Source organism: Pteronotus mesoamericanus, unplaced genomic scaffold (assembly GCF_021234165.1).
Source record: "Pteronotus mesoamericanus isolate MK-2021 breed Mesoamerican mustached bat unplaced genomic scaffold, CSHL_Meso_final contig_657, whole genome shotgun sequence".
NCBI lineage: Eukaryota > Metazoa > Chordata > Mammalia > Chiroptera > Mormoopidae > Pteronotus > Pteronotus mesoamericanus.
The window spans coordinates 14217943-14233071 of NW_026555229.1; positions in this window are offsets into that span (position 1 = coordinate 14217943).

Here is a 15129-nt window from a genome sequence, read left to right on the forward strand (position 1 = left end):
CTTTTTTCAAGCCTTATTCTGAGTACATTTTTTTCTTATCTCTAATTCTCTACTTGGAAATTTCATAGCAAAGATTTTTGCACTTTGTTTTCAATATGGCATTATCTTTTGAATTGGTAAATTACTACTTTATTCTGTCTAATAGCTGGTTAACAAATGTTCATATTTATTGATTAAAATATGGTTGCTTAATTTCTAACCTGCTCAGTATCCTTTCCTTTGAAAGTGTTTTTTTGTGTTTTCATGGCAGTGGGAAAAGGAGAAAACAGGAAAAGAATTGCCCTTAATGACTTGACCTCAACACAAAATAAAACTCACATTTTTTTCTGAAGCTGGAACTAATAAAATAATAAGTAAGCACTTAGGAATCACTGAAACTCTTCACATAAAGGGTTAATCAACTTATAAAACTATTTGTGATGGACTGCCATTTATTAATTTGGCAACAAATTACATGGTATAAAACTATCTTCTTCCAATAAGAAAACTAATTTAGGGTCAGCTTATTAGACTCATCCTTGGTTTCCTGCCATCTAAAATATACCAAATGTTCAAAATTTAAGTGGAGATCAGGAATCAAGAATTAACATTCATCTAGTCTACTTTCGCCAGAATTCACAGGCTGTTCTTTGGAAAACAGACAATTCTATTAAAGGTCCTTATACAAGTAAATATGCCTGTGTACATTGTAACTTGAAATAAAAATCATAGCACTCTAGCTATTTGCCTTGGAATCTTTATTGAAGAGAGAAATGATCTCATGTTCGTTTTTTAAGGAGTTAATTTTTTAAAATTCTCTGAGCAGTTCATAAATAATGAGTATTACCTCACGCCCCTTAGATCAGAGCTATAAGTCCTTATTAAGAAAGAGCATTTGTCCTTGACAACTTCATCGGGCAGACACTGATCAAGACTGCAAATCCTATTGCAAGACAGGCATGTGCTCAGTCATCTTTGTTGTTAAACTTGATCTTCTTATTACCTGAAATTATGATGTGTGATGACAAGTTACCCTAAAGGAGCTCTCTCTCCTGGTAAATATACATTGCTAGTTTTTATTCTTATTTAGAACCCAAGCTCCCCCTTGCAAGAGTAGTAGGCAGAGCACGCTTAGCATTCAAGGAGACAATGCCTGTCTGCAGTGACATAATCGGCCCAAATCTGGGTTTCTCTTTGTTTTTTCTCTTGGTGCCACTAACTTAAAGTGTCAGCTTTAGGCCCTGCCCTGAGCTTTCTTTTTTCTTTTAATTAATTTATTTACTTTTTAAATACATTTGTCTCTGCCTTCCCCCCACCTCTTTCCCTTGCCCCCTCCCACCTTCCCTCCCTCAGCTCTTCCCCTTTGGTTTTGTCCATGAGTCCTTGCTATATGTTCCTTGACTTTTCCCTTCCCTTCCCTTTCCCTGCCCCCCCTTCCCTCTTGTCTCTGTTGATTTCTTTTCCTTTCAGTGTTGCTGGTCATATTTTCCTTGCTTCTTTGCATTGTTGGTTAGGTTCCGTTTATAGGTGAGATCATATGGTATTTGTCTTTCGCCCCCTGGCTTATTTCGCTTAGCATGATGCTCTCCAGTTCCATCCATGCTGTCGCAAAGTTTAGTACTTCTTTTTTTCTTTCTGCTGCGTAGTATTCCATTGTGTATATGTACCATAATTTTTTGATCCAGTCATCTACTGATGGGCATTTAGGTTGCTTCCAACACTTGGCTATTGTAAATTGTGCTGCTATGAACATTGGGGTGCATAGGTTCTTTTGTATTGGCGTTTTGGTGTTCTCAGGGTATAGTCCCAGCAGGGGAATCGCTGGATCAAAAGGCAGTTCCATTTTCAGCTTTCTGAGGAAATTCCACACTGCTTTCCATAGTGGCTGCACCAGTCTGCATTCCCACCAACAGTGGACTAGGGTTCCCTTTTCTCCACAGCCTCGCCAGCACCTGTTGTTTGTGGATCTGTTTATGATGGCCATTCTGACCGGTGTGAGGTGGTACCTCATGGTGGTTTTGATCTGCATTTCTCTGATGGCTAGTGATGCAGAGCATCCTTTCAAATGCCTCTGGGCCCTCTGTATCTCCTCCTTAGAAAAGCATCTGCCCAGGTCCTTTGCCCATTTTTTGATTGGATCGTTTGTCTTCTTGGAGTAAAGTCGAGTGAGTTCTTTGTATATCTTGGAGATCAAACCTCTATCTGATGTATCATTAGCAAATATATTTTCCCAAATGGTTGGCTCCCTTTTCATTTTGCTGATGTTTTCTTTAGCCGTGCAGAAGCTTCTTATTTTGATGAGGTCCCACTTGTTTATTCTTTCCTTTATGTCCCTTGCTTTAGGAGACATATCAGTGAAAAAATTGCTGCGTGGGATATCTGAGAGTTTCCTGCCAATATTCTCCTCTAGGACTTTGATGGTGTTGCGACTTATATTTAAGTCTTTTATCCATCTTGAGTTTATTTTTGTGTATGGTGTCAGCTGATGATCCAATTTCAATTTTTTGCATGTAGCCATCCAGCTCTCCCAACACCATTTGTTGAAGAGGCTGTTATTGCTCCATTTTATGCTTCTGCCCCCTTTGTCGAATATTAGATGTCCATAGAGACCTGGGCTTATTTCTGGGCTTTCTATTCTGTTCCACTGGTCTATGGGTCTGTTCTTGTGCCAGTACCAGATTGTTTTGAGTATAGTGGCTTTGTAGTAGAGTTTGATGTCCGGTATTGTGATCCCTCCTACTTTGTGTTTCTCAAAATTGCTGCGGCTATTCGAGGTCGTTTATGGTTCCATATAAATTTTTGAAATGTCTGTTCTATTTCTGTGAAATACGTCATTGGTATCTTAATAGGGATTGCGTTGAATCTATAAATTGCTTTTGGTAGTATGGACATTTTAAGGATATTAATTCTTCCAATCCATGTGCACGGTATATGCTTCCATTTATTTGTGTCTTCCTTAATTTCTTTTTTCAATGTTGTATAGTTTTCTGCATACAGGTCTTTTGTGTCTTTGGTTAAATTTATCCCTAGGTACTTTATCTTTTTTCGTGCTATATCGAATGGTATATTTTTTCTGATTTCTTCTTCTTCTATTGCATTGCTGTGTACCCTTTGATTTATTGTTGTTGTTTCTCCAGTTCTTCAAGTTAGTTAGTGTCTTTTGAGGACTTTGTCTTTGGAAAGTCTTGTTCTTACTTTTTCTTCTCTAAGCAAAGTTTCCATAAATACTCATAAGCTCATTATGTTCATAAACTGCCCAAAATAGTTCTCAAAACAAAGTGCTACAGTTCAGTGATTTCTCGTGGTTTACAACCTAAAAAAAAAAAAGACCCCGCCCCCTAGGTCTTTGGTCACTCCAGGTTCTTTTGCGCCCAGCCACTGTGTTAGGAACTGTGACTCTCAACACCAGAGTTTGGCAAAAAGGAAAGGAATTATTTAATTCAAAGTTATGCAAGTTTAGAATAATGGCGGAATTCTGCCCTTAAATCTCACTCCCTTAAGTAACAAAGATACACCCACAAACACACAGTCCTGCCCCTCCCCGCCGGCTTTGCCCAGCCAGGCCAGTCTCAGAGCATGCCAGTCAGAAGTACTGCCTTCCAGAAGAAAGAAAGAAAACACCCACCAAAACACAGAAGCCTGCTGTTCAGTTCTCCCAATTCCTCGCAGTAATCTGTGCTCAGCTGGGCAGGCCCCCCGCGGTTCTGCGCACCGTCCGCTGTGCCGTCGTGATCTCCAGTTCTTAATCCAAAATCACGTGGCACCTCCTCCTCATGGCCTGCCAACGACAGTCCTTTCACCCCTGTTTTACCTGCATGGTCCCACCAGGTTCCCACATTGTTTCTCATTGTCCCACAAGATGGTCCTCCTTTTTGTCTGAATCCCAGCCTGGACCCTCCTCCGTAACCCCAATTCCGACCCCTGCCACAGTTGGCTACACCTGCTAGCCCTCCCATGCGGTCTGCCTTTCTTGGCTGCCATAGTTAGTTGGGCAGGCGTGGCCCCAGAGCACGGAGTGAACCTTCTCCAAGCTCTCAGGCAGGCACTTCACGGTGGGGTGGGGGGCGGGGAGCGCCTCCCAGCTACATCGCATCGTGGGTCAAAGTCACACAGTCTCCCAGGCCCAGGGAGACCATGAAGCTAGCCTGCTGTTACTGACATGCAAAGTAACTCTCAATCCCTGTGCTGCTGCTCTTCCCAACACCCCAAACTAGGCTTGGTGGGGGGTGCATGGGGTCTCTCAGGCTGCACCCAGCTCTGAACTTCGTTACACACGGACACTGGTTGACAAATCCTTTATTCTGTCCAGTCCTGCTGCGTGTTACCTGAAATCTTTGTTCAGCTGCTCTGGCTTCCAAGGATCGCCTTTCGACTTCCTAGGAGCTGTCTAGCTTTTCATCTTTCAGGCCCTTTTCCAGCAGACATCTGGCCAGGTGAGGAGCTGCCCTGGCCACTATTTGAAAGCAGCAATTCATCTGTGCCATTTGGCGGGAAGACACACAGTGGAACCCAGTTATCACTAATTTCTGAAGGAATGTGATCCTTATCAGTTCTTCAAAGATATGCAGATCGCAGATTAAAGCTTCCTGTTTACCTTGTGAATAATTTGGTGTATTCAATGCAGAGTGTGTGTGTGGGAGCTTGGCCCTGCCCCAGGTCTACTCAACAAGAATCCGACTCTCCACCAGATCCCCAGAGGGTCTGCGTGCGCATTACAGTTTGAGAGCAAAGATCACTTATTTACACACTTTTGCTTCCCATGGACACTGAACATAGAGCTGATCAAGCATATGCCTACAAAGAATTAGTGAAAGGGCGTCTGTTTGGGGGCTGTCATGGAAGATATGTTTTCAAGTATCTCTTAACCTTCAGCAAATCCTCTTGTAAAAATACAGGATGCCCTTGATTTGCATGGTATACTTTCTATGCCTGTCTCCATGTTATAATAAATGAGCCTTCTGCTGAGTGATGTAATAGGAATGTTTATGTTCTCAAAATGTCTGCGAATGTGAATCGTGGCCTTTAAAATGTCTTCATAAACAGAACAGGACTAAGGGAGCCTTCTTGCGTGGTTTTGCTGGCGGTCAGAGTTGTTGTGCCTTGAAGCCACAGTCTGTCCCTTCCCACCCTATCCTTGCAGCCCCTGGGCCACCAAGAGAATTCTCTCTCCCTGCCAGCGTGCCCTCAGGCCATAGATTGCAGAGTTGATAGACCTCAGGGCTTTGTTTTGCATCAGAGGGCAAGTCATTCTTTTTGATTTATAAATCATTAACACAAACACACCAAGCACATGTTTGGAAGGCCCCGCAACACCGCAGCAGTACTGATGTGGCCACAGAAACTCCGCCAGCTTGCAGGACCATGCGTGAATAGCCCTCTGAAAGTACGTGATCAACCTTTGAAAACACAAAAGCCAAAAATGATGAATTAGCTTTAGTGTGACTTTTGTTTTATGTGTCATTATAAATATTTATGGTACTACAATTTTCTAATAAATTTGTTTTATGTATTTAAAGCCAATCCATACCAACAGATTTAAGTTTGGGAGGGTCATGGGATGAAGATACACAGGCTGAGCATTTTTTAAGCTTTGAGGGTGGATGGCATGAAGTTCGGGAAGGATTTGAGAGAGAGAAGTAAGTGTGAACAGCTTGATAGGTTTAGTCTGTATTGAGTTGTCGAAGGCATGTCTCAGTTGGCACAGCGACAAACTTTTATCTCAGGATCCAGGGTGAGCAGGGGGGTTTTAACCATTAGTACTTAGAAATTTGAGTTCCCTCTGAGTTCCAATCGTAGCCTGTCATTTGACCATTTAATACCATTTCACCTGAGGTTATCCTTCAGTTTCCCTGTCAAACATGATGTTAGTAATGTTGTGAATGTTAAATGATATAGTGTATGTGAAGTGCTTAGCACAATGCCTAGCACATACCACCCAAAATGTAGGTATCAAAGACAATGAGGATGGCTATGATGACAATCTATAAGATGACATGAAGCTTCTGGAAAGGGCAAGGATAGAAGATATTCCCCTGCACCCTCCGTTCACTCTTTCTGCTTTGAAGACTGTTTTCTTAATCACATCTTCTAGTCTGTGCCTTTCAAAGTGAGGCTTCTCAGAAGTCTGGGAATCACACCAAAGACTGCTGTATGGCGCAAACATTTAAAGAGTCCTACTAAATGTCAGATGTTGTGTTGGGGTGGAACTAAAATGATGGCCAAGAAATGATGCTTTCCCCTAGGAAGGTAAACACATCACGCCTGTGAAACAGTAACCGTTGTGTGTGTTACTCTAGAATACAGATGCGGGGACATCCTTTTGCTTGGAACCCAGAGAGGGGTTCCCAGAGGATTTCTCTAATCCTCTTCTATTCCAGTCTCCCAAGGAGGCTGAGAAGAAGCAACAGAGAAGGGGAAATGAAGGTCAGCAGGTAGATGGTTCCTTTGATTCTCAAAAGCTTGAGGGTGCCTGAGAATCCTAGAGGATCGGTTTATGAAGCGGACTCCTGTGCCCAATTTCACCCCCATTGTAATTCATTACTCCTCTAGTGGAGACCAGGGGTCTGCACATTTAACAAATCTGCCTGAAGGTTCTGATGTAGGTGGTCCTAGGACGACTTGCTTTATACTGATGCCAGAGGCTCCCTTGCAGATCAGCATGAGCAGCAGCAAAGCCTGGATTAAACATCTGGAAAAGACCACCACGGGGCCAGCAATGCACCGGCTACTCACAGACCCCATGTCTTAATCAGTTTGGGCTGTTATATAGCATTTTACCATGGACTGGGTGGCTGAAAGGACAAACATTTATATCTCACAGTTCTGGAGGGTGGGAAGTTTAAGATCAAGGTGTTGGCAGATTCCGTGGACAGTGAGAGTCTGCTTTCTGGTTCATAGACTTTACCTCTTTGCTATATTCTCACATGACAGAAGGGGCGAGGGAGCTCTCTGCGGCTTCTTGTATAGGGTCCCTAATCCTGTTCAGGAGGGTTTTACCCTCATGACTTAATCATCTCCCAAAGGCCTCACTTCCAAATACCATCCTGTTGGGGGTTCGGTTTCAACATATGAATTTGAGAGGGGATACTAACATTCAGCCTACAATACTCAATGAGCCATCCTACCTCCAGTTTGAACGGCAAAGGAGTCAAGGCTCAAAGGATTCTACTTCTCAGAACTAGAGGACCCTTGCCCAGGAACTTTCACAGGCTGAACAGTAACTTCAAGCCCAGGGCAACCTTTGAGGAAGCCTGTGAAGTGTGAGGGAGGAGCGGCCCAGCAGACGGTTTGCCATGAATGGGTGCAGGTGCCCTGGCTGCTCCAGCTGGTGTCCGCAGGCGCGCCTCCTCTTTTTCCCTTCAGATCATTCAGGCAATCGTTTCTAGATGAGAAGAGCTGCTCGTGTTTTCCCTTTGCTCCAGCACCTCGTAGGTCCCACAATGCGACGTGCTTCCTTGAACGACCTTACCGACATTTTTCAAAGAACTTTCCTCTACAAACACCTTTCCTAATTAATAGTAACTAGATTACTGTTGAGTAGGGAAGGACAAAAATAATTCTCAAGTGGGCGTTTTTTGTACTAGAGTATAGGACCAGCTCTTAGAAGTTTAGGAACATTGGCTTTTGCAAATTATCTTTTCTGAAGCTTCCAGCTGTATTTATTAAGTGCTGACCGTTTGTTAGCACAGAGATAAAAGAAACAAAATCTTTTCCTTTGGTGTTACTAATTGCAATTTTCCTTGACATTAGGACCCCACTTTCCTCTCAAGACATTTGCCAGCATACATTAATTGCACAAATATTTACAGACTGCTAAAGCACAGGGGCAGCTTATACCTAAAAAGATATGGAATGCTTGGGGGAAGAAAAGCCTCTTTGACACATTATATTTGTGGCCGGTTACCCAGAATCAGCATAAACCATCTGCCCCTCAGACTCATTAAAAGTGTTTAAAGAACATTGTCCCTGGTTGATTTAGTAGTTCCTTGGCTGGCAGTGGCTGCTGAAGCCTTTCTTTAAGAGCCTGTAGGTGACCTTTCTTCTTTTATTTTTTTCTTCAAGGTTAAAAATAAGGTTTCCAAAAATACGTGTGCCTCTTATGAATTGTTATATTGTCAACACCTTAAATCTTCGAGGCCACCCACAGGGCATGAGGGAGGCTTGCCCGATGGTTGTTCCAGATCCCAGGAGCTTCCGAAAGCTACGGTGAGCGCGCGGGGGTACTCGAAGCGCCCAGTCCCAGGCTCTCAGCGCCATCCCGTTTTCCTAGCTCGCCCCTCAAGGACGAGGGCACCAGTCAGACAGCCCTGCCCACATCCCGGCTTTGGCACTTCCAAGTTGTATGGTCTTGAGGCATCTCTCAAGCTCTCAAAGCCTCTGTTTCTCCACCTTAAAATGGGAAGGGTCCTAGGGAGGAAAAATGGGAAGGAAAGGGTACTAACCTGCAAGGGTCTGGTGAAGAGTAAATGAAACACTGAGAGCAAAGCACTGAGCACAATACCTGGTGCACAGAAAGTACTGGAAAAGTGTTTGTTGGTGTCTTTAAAACCAGCCTGACCTAATATATCATTTAGGCCACCGAAAGATTAGGAAGGGGGAGAAAAGGAAATGCAAGAAGATTCCCATACACAGAAGAGGCTCTTTCTGAGGGTCCTGGCTACTCCCGTGAAGGAGAGGGGGATGTCAGGTTGCTGGGAGGTCAGAGGAAGGCAGGAGAATGGCGGAGCTGGGAGGACAACAGAGGAGAGGCCCTGAGTGTAGGCATGTCCCATAAAAATGGGTGCCCAGTTAGGCATTTGAGAAAGAACAACTTTCTCAATGTAAGTTTGTCTCTAATACGGCTCAGTTTAGCTGAGCATTCTGTTTTGGGTTTTTTTCAATATTGTTTTGTTTTGTTGTTGTTACTGTTTTGTCTTTGTTGGCTTGTCTTGCTCGGTCTGGCCACCGCAGCCCTAGCTCTGCAGACCGCTGCTCCAGCTCCACCGCCCCCTCTGGCCCTGAAGGCCCACCTCCCGGGGATGCTGGGAGGAGCCAAAAATACTGTGTGGAAAAGTCTTCGCAAACTCTAAGGAACTGTAAAATCGAATCAAGTTTCCTTGGGTGGGTGTTGTTACGAACACTGAGTCATCAAGCAAAAGCCAGGCCTCTGTGAATTTAAGGACATGTATGGCAAATTCCAAGCAGTCTGGGGAGTTTGCTTATTCTCGAGAGTCCAGTGAGAGGGACTAGATGGGATGGTTCTCCATTGTGGCTACATCTGGAATCACCTGAGATCTATTCCAGTCCCAGTACCCAGGCAACAGCCCAGACCAACTGAGTCAGGCACCCCGAGGGTGGGACCAGGAATCAGTGTTGTTAAACCTCTCCATGTTATTCCAGTTTGCAGCTAAGCACCATCAGCAGTGGGATACACCTGAGAAGGGGTAGGTTGAACAGTCTAGAAACTCTGGAGCCCGGGGAGGGGCCTAAGAGATAGATACTCTTAGGAGGGAATCTGTAAAGATAGATACATTCCATCTGCTTACAAAACTTAAATTTTAAAGCATTTTAAAGTTACATAAGGGCAAAGGAGCAGGGCTATTTTTAAAACCAGGAGATTTTAATGTGAGCTAGAAGCAGTGGGTTAGGTCAGAACACCAGGCAAGAAATTTCTATAATTAATCCAACTAGCAGTGAATAGCCACATACCTACGGAACAGTGGTCCCTCTTATTTGCGAGGGGGAAAGATCTATTTGTGATTGAAAAGGGCTGTGTTGGAGGACTTGTACTTTCAGCGAAGTCACAGTCGCTTCACAATTTCTCTTCTAAGTTATGACAGGATTAGTGGGAGCTGAAGATCAGTTTCTCTTTCAGGCATAAAGACATAGAAGGTGTGGGTGGTTATATAAAAATGCACTAATTAGTGTTCTGAGTAAAAGACACCTACGTGAGAAGCTACCACCAGTCTTTGACTAACTGTGACAGACACCTACAAGGAAACAACCATATGTATGAACACAGCAGGTAATAAAGCAGTCTTAGTCCTCATAGGATTTCTATTTTCCCAGAGAAGACAAATAATATAATTTCATAGAGTGAGAAGTGTGATGAAGAAAGATAAAGCAGGATAAGTAGCTCAGGAATGGTAAGGAAGGGCAGGTTAGAGTAGGTAGAATGGCAGGGAAAGGGGAGGCCTCTCTGAGGCCCACGTTGTAGTAGAGGGAAGGGGTGACTCTGTGAAGAAGGAGGGTTCTATGCAGAGCAAGTAGCAGGTGCAACAGCTCAGAGGCAGCTACCACCTGGGCATGTCAGAGACTTCAAGACAGGCAGTGCTGTAGAGCAGGATGATAGGACAGAAGGTGAAAGGCAGGCAGGGCCAGATCATGCAGGGCTTTCAACTACGGTGAGCACCTTGTATTTCATCCCCATGCCATGGGAAGATATTGCAGGGATTTGGGCAGAGAAGCGACAGGATCCAGTAAGCTCTTAGAAAAGAGACTCTGGAGAATGGATTTGAGAGGAAGTGTAGAAGCAGCAGCAGGGAGCCCCGGTAAGAAGCTGTTGCAGCAGTGGCCCAGGCGAGACCGACGGGCTGGAATGGCCGGGAGGGCGTGGGAGGTGGTTAGACATGGGCTTTATCTCGAAAGTAGAGCCAGCGGATTTGCTGACAGATGTGAAGTGGGAATGTGAGAAAGGGCTAGAAATCGAGGGTGTCTTCTAGGTTTATGGCTGAAGCAGGTGGATGACATGGTTCTGTTTCTTGAGACTGGGGAGAGGTTTGGGGGAGGGGTGAGAATGGTAGAAATCAAGATTTCTGTTTCGCACAAGTTGTTTGAGTTACCCACTAGACATCTATGGTAGACCTTTATGTTAATGCATCCAATATACATTCTCTCTGTATGATTTTCCTATTGCTACCATAACAAATTATCACAAATTTAGTGGCTTAATACTAACTTACTCTCTTAGATTTTTGGAGGTCAGAAATGTGAAGTCAAGGCACTGGCAGCGCTGTGTTTCTTCTAGAGGCTTCAGGGGAGATCTGTTTCTTTGCTTTTTCCAGCTTCTACAGGATGCCCACACTGTTTGGTCTTTGACCCCTTCCTTCATCCTCAAAGCCAGCAGAATGGCAACTTCTCTCTTCCCTCTTACAAGGACCTTTGTGATTTTATCAGGTCCATCCGGATGAGCCAGCGGAATCTCCCAACTCAATAGCCTGAATTGTCTCACATCTGCAAAGTCCTTTTGCCACGTGAGGTAACATATTCACAGGTCCCAGGGACTAGGATGTGGCCGTCTTGGGGTGGGGGGTCATTAGTTAGTTTACCATATGTCTCTATTTCCTTATCTTCAAAACCTTGACTGAGATGAAAATAGCAATGTACCCAAGTTAAAAACTACATTTCACGGACCTATTTGCAAGTAAAGGTGACAAGAGCATTTTTCCCGAAGGAGACTATAACAGATGCTGGTAGCGACCACCCATTCCCCCTCATGCTAATCACGTCAGTGCAGGACCCTACCCCCAAGTGCCAATACCCACATGTCCCTCTGGATCCCTCTGGCCGTCTCACATGCACGAGAGGCCAAAAGTGCCAGGAATTAATGTCCCCATGATGACTGGCAGGAGTTTGTCTATAAATACCCGTCATCCTTGGATGGAGGAAGCAAGGCAGGTGTTGTAAACTGGCTTCCAGAGTTTCCCAGTGAGACTCAGCTGCACTTACCCTCAGCAGTGACTTACCGGGTACCAAACCCTGTATCAGCTGGCTTCCCTTCTCCACTGTGAACCAGGAAAAAGCATATTTGGCCTGCTTCCCTCACAGAGTTTCTGTGTGAACCAATGCTTTGTAAAAGGTAAACTTGCAGACTTCATTGAGATGGTGTTATTATGAGACCCACAAACTATGAGGCCTTGTTAGGAGGTCACCTGGTTACTCTCCACCCCTTCAGGGGCGAAAGGAGACACACCCAAGTGTCCCAGTGAGTTCACACAGATGAGAAACAAACTGGGTGTTCTGGTTCTAGACCTGGTCAGTTTCAACTCCATCGTGACGCTGATGGCCAGGTTCCCTTTAGATGGTTTCTGAGCCTTCTGTGGCTTCTACACACTCCTGTGAAACTCGGAAAGAATGACCTGACACGCACATTGTCACTTCATAAAGTACGTTGGAGAGTCTTCAAACTCAGAAGGGAGCTCACTCCCTCCCATCAGAGGTGGGCTAGCGCACAAACTCCTGTGCAAATCACAGGCAGGATGCCCTTGAGTTATTTGACAAACACTTATAAAGTGCTTACTACCTGCCAAGCACTGTTCTAAATTTACAAATATCTGCTCATTTGATCCTCTTCACAATTCTACCAAGGAGGTTCCATGCATATCTCCATTTTAAAGATGCGGAAACTGAGACGTAGAAAGGTTGCGTGAGTTCCCCGAGATCATAGAGCACAATAATGACCTGGCTGACTCCATGCTTGAAAATACTATGCTGTGCTGAACCCTCCTCTTCCCTTCTCTTCTAGCCTTCCTCCTTTCTCTCCTCCCAAACTCCCTCCCCTATCTCTATCCCTGGACCAATTCCTAAGGCTTAAGCCATAGCATCTTTCAATCGCAATGATTTCCATCTACACAAAACCAGCAATATAATGCAAACTGACTTAAACAGTCAAGAGAATTTTTTTTCTCCTAACAGGAAAAGATGGGATTCAAGCTCTTGCCTTGCTTCCCTTAGGTGCCTTGTTCCAGAGAAGAGGTCCCAGGGATGCCTAGCAGTGATGTCATTGTTGTTGCTCCTTCCTTGGTGACACTGATAAAGGCATATTCACTGATCATGTGGAGAATGAATATACAATGTGTGGGGAGACAGCCTCCATGTTGATAAGTCTTCGGCTGTGCTGCAAGGGCATAATCAAAATCAGAGTTCAATGGGTACTTTGAGATCTTTTACAAAGGGGCAGAAATGAAATTATGAGACCCAAGAAAATGGCAATCTATCCAGGGTCACACAAATGGCGGCAGAGCCATTCAAGACCCACTGACCCCAGCCCAGGACTCAACACAGTATAGGGTACGGAAGGGCACGTGCAGGTTTTAGAGTCAAGAAAGATCAGAATTTGATTTCTGTTGGTCACATTCTAGCTATGTGACTTGGAGCAAGTTTTTCTCTCTAAATTTCAGTTTTCTACTTCTAAAATTAAGAAGTCATAATTTTTATCCTGCCAAATTGTTGGGATTAAATGAGATATTATGTGTAAAAGAAAAATTCCCAATAACTGTTGGGTATCATCATGTAATAGTAACCATTTGGTTTGTTTTGGTTAAGACACAAATACAGCTAAAGAGCCCTGTCTTCCTTTTGTATTAAATACTTTATTGTTGTTCTATTACAACTGTATCAATTTTCCCCCCTTCGCTCTCCTCAACCCAGCCCACCTCCCGTGTCCACCGTCAGTCCCCACCCTACTGTCCACCTCCGTGGGTCATTCATACATGCCCCTTGACTAGTTCCTTCCCCTTCAAGAAGCACAATTAGCAAGCTCATGGAATAGTTCATCTGATATTTCTTTTTAAAATGTTCATTTATTTTTTTAGAGAGAGGGAAAAAGGAAGGAGAGAAATACCAATGCGAGAGAGAAACATCAGTTGGTTGCCTCCCACATGTGCCTCGCCAAGGGTCTGAACCCACAACCCATGCATGTGCCTTGCCTGGGAATCAAAGCAATGGCCCTTTGCTTTGCAGGATGGTGCCCAGCCAACTGAGTCACTCCAGCCAGGGTGCTCCTTTCATATTTCAAATGAACAACTGATTGCTTTTTTGCAATAAGTATTATACTGATACAGTGTTTACAGGTCACTGGAGATAGTCATAGTAACAATGCTTGCATTGCATAGGTATGTTTACTTTTCACAAGCCTAGTATTTGGAATCTATGCCAATTTTTGGTGGATTGAAATTTCTTATATTATAGGTGGCATCTACAACACAAATAGCTTTCCTAGGCACCTACAGAATATATTAAGCTTCTTCCTCAAAAAGCTTTGTAATACTATTAGGAAAATGCAACCAAAAAGCCTAGAACAAGTGGGCTGAGCAAGTGAGTGTGTAGGTGAATGGACACATGCATGGATGGATGGATGGATGGATGGAAAGTTCATCTGTTTTTCTTACTGATTTATAGATATCCTTTCCAAAGAGACACAATGTTAAAGTAATTTTCTCTCTCCCACTTTTTGGTTAGGTCTCTGGATTATAATAAGAGGCTGTTGGTAGGATTCTAGTTCCCAGGTAATTGGAGATGAGCATAAGATTATTATGAACTACTTAGAGCAATAGCTAGTAATATCTGGTTCAAAACCAAATGTGAAAATACCAAAGGCTATTTCCACAAGAGTCCAAAGCTGACCTAAAGAAACATACAAGGAAATGTATCCCAAGAAATTCTTTCTCTTCAACAACCTGTCTTGTGCAGGAAGTCAATGATAAACTAATCATATCTGAATGTCTGAAGTTGAGCTATGTTTTCTAAATAAAGGAGCTTGTACCCTGTACCCTGTGTAGGATACAAAAGGGAAAAACGAAGAAATGATCTTCATTCTATCCTTACAGTGGATCAAACACTGTGCCACATGATTTTAAAATATATATAAAATCTTACTTAACTTTTAAAGAGATCCTGAGGTCAACACTATCCACCCCGTTTTGAAGGCAAGAAGCCTTCAACTAACCAAGGCCACTCAATGAACACCTGGCAGAGCTGGTCCAGACTCAGTTACACTAGTAAAGAAAATAATTAAAATTCTGTGCATTCACTTCTACAGGTGATCAAAGAAGATAAAATTTATTAGCCACTTCCCCTTCCCACTCCAAAAAAATTTAGTATAAATGAAAATATACCAAAGTCCCAGATACCACGCGGCGGGTCTAAGAGTGGCCATTCCCATTAGCCTGCCTAGTTCTAAGGACTGTTGGGTGGCTCTGCAGAATCTCCCTGGTGTCATCCTGTTGATGACAACTTCATTATGGTTAAGTAAGCAAATCTTCCTGTAGTTCCTTGGAGTGTACAGATGTGTTGGAGAAGCCAGGCTTTTGGTTCCCTATCCAGCGCAGAGGACTCTTTCCTGTCATCGCCAGGCAGATACTGGGGGGATACAGGTGGGTAGGAAACAAGGGA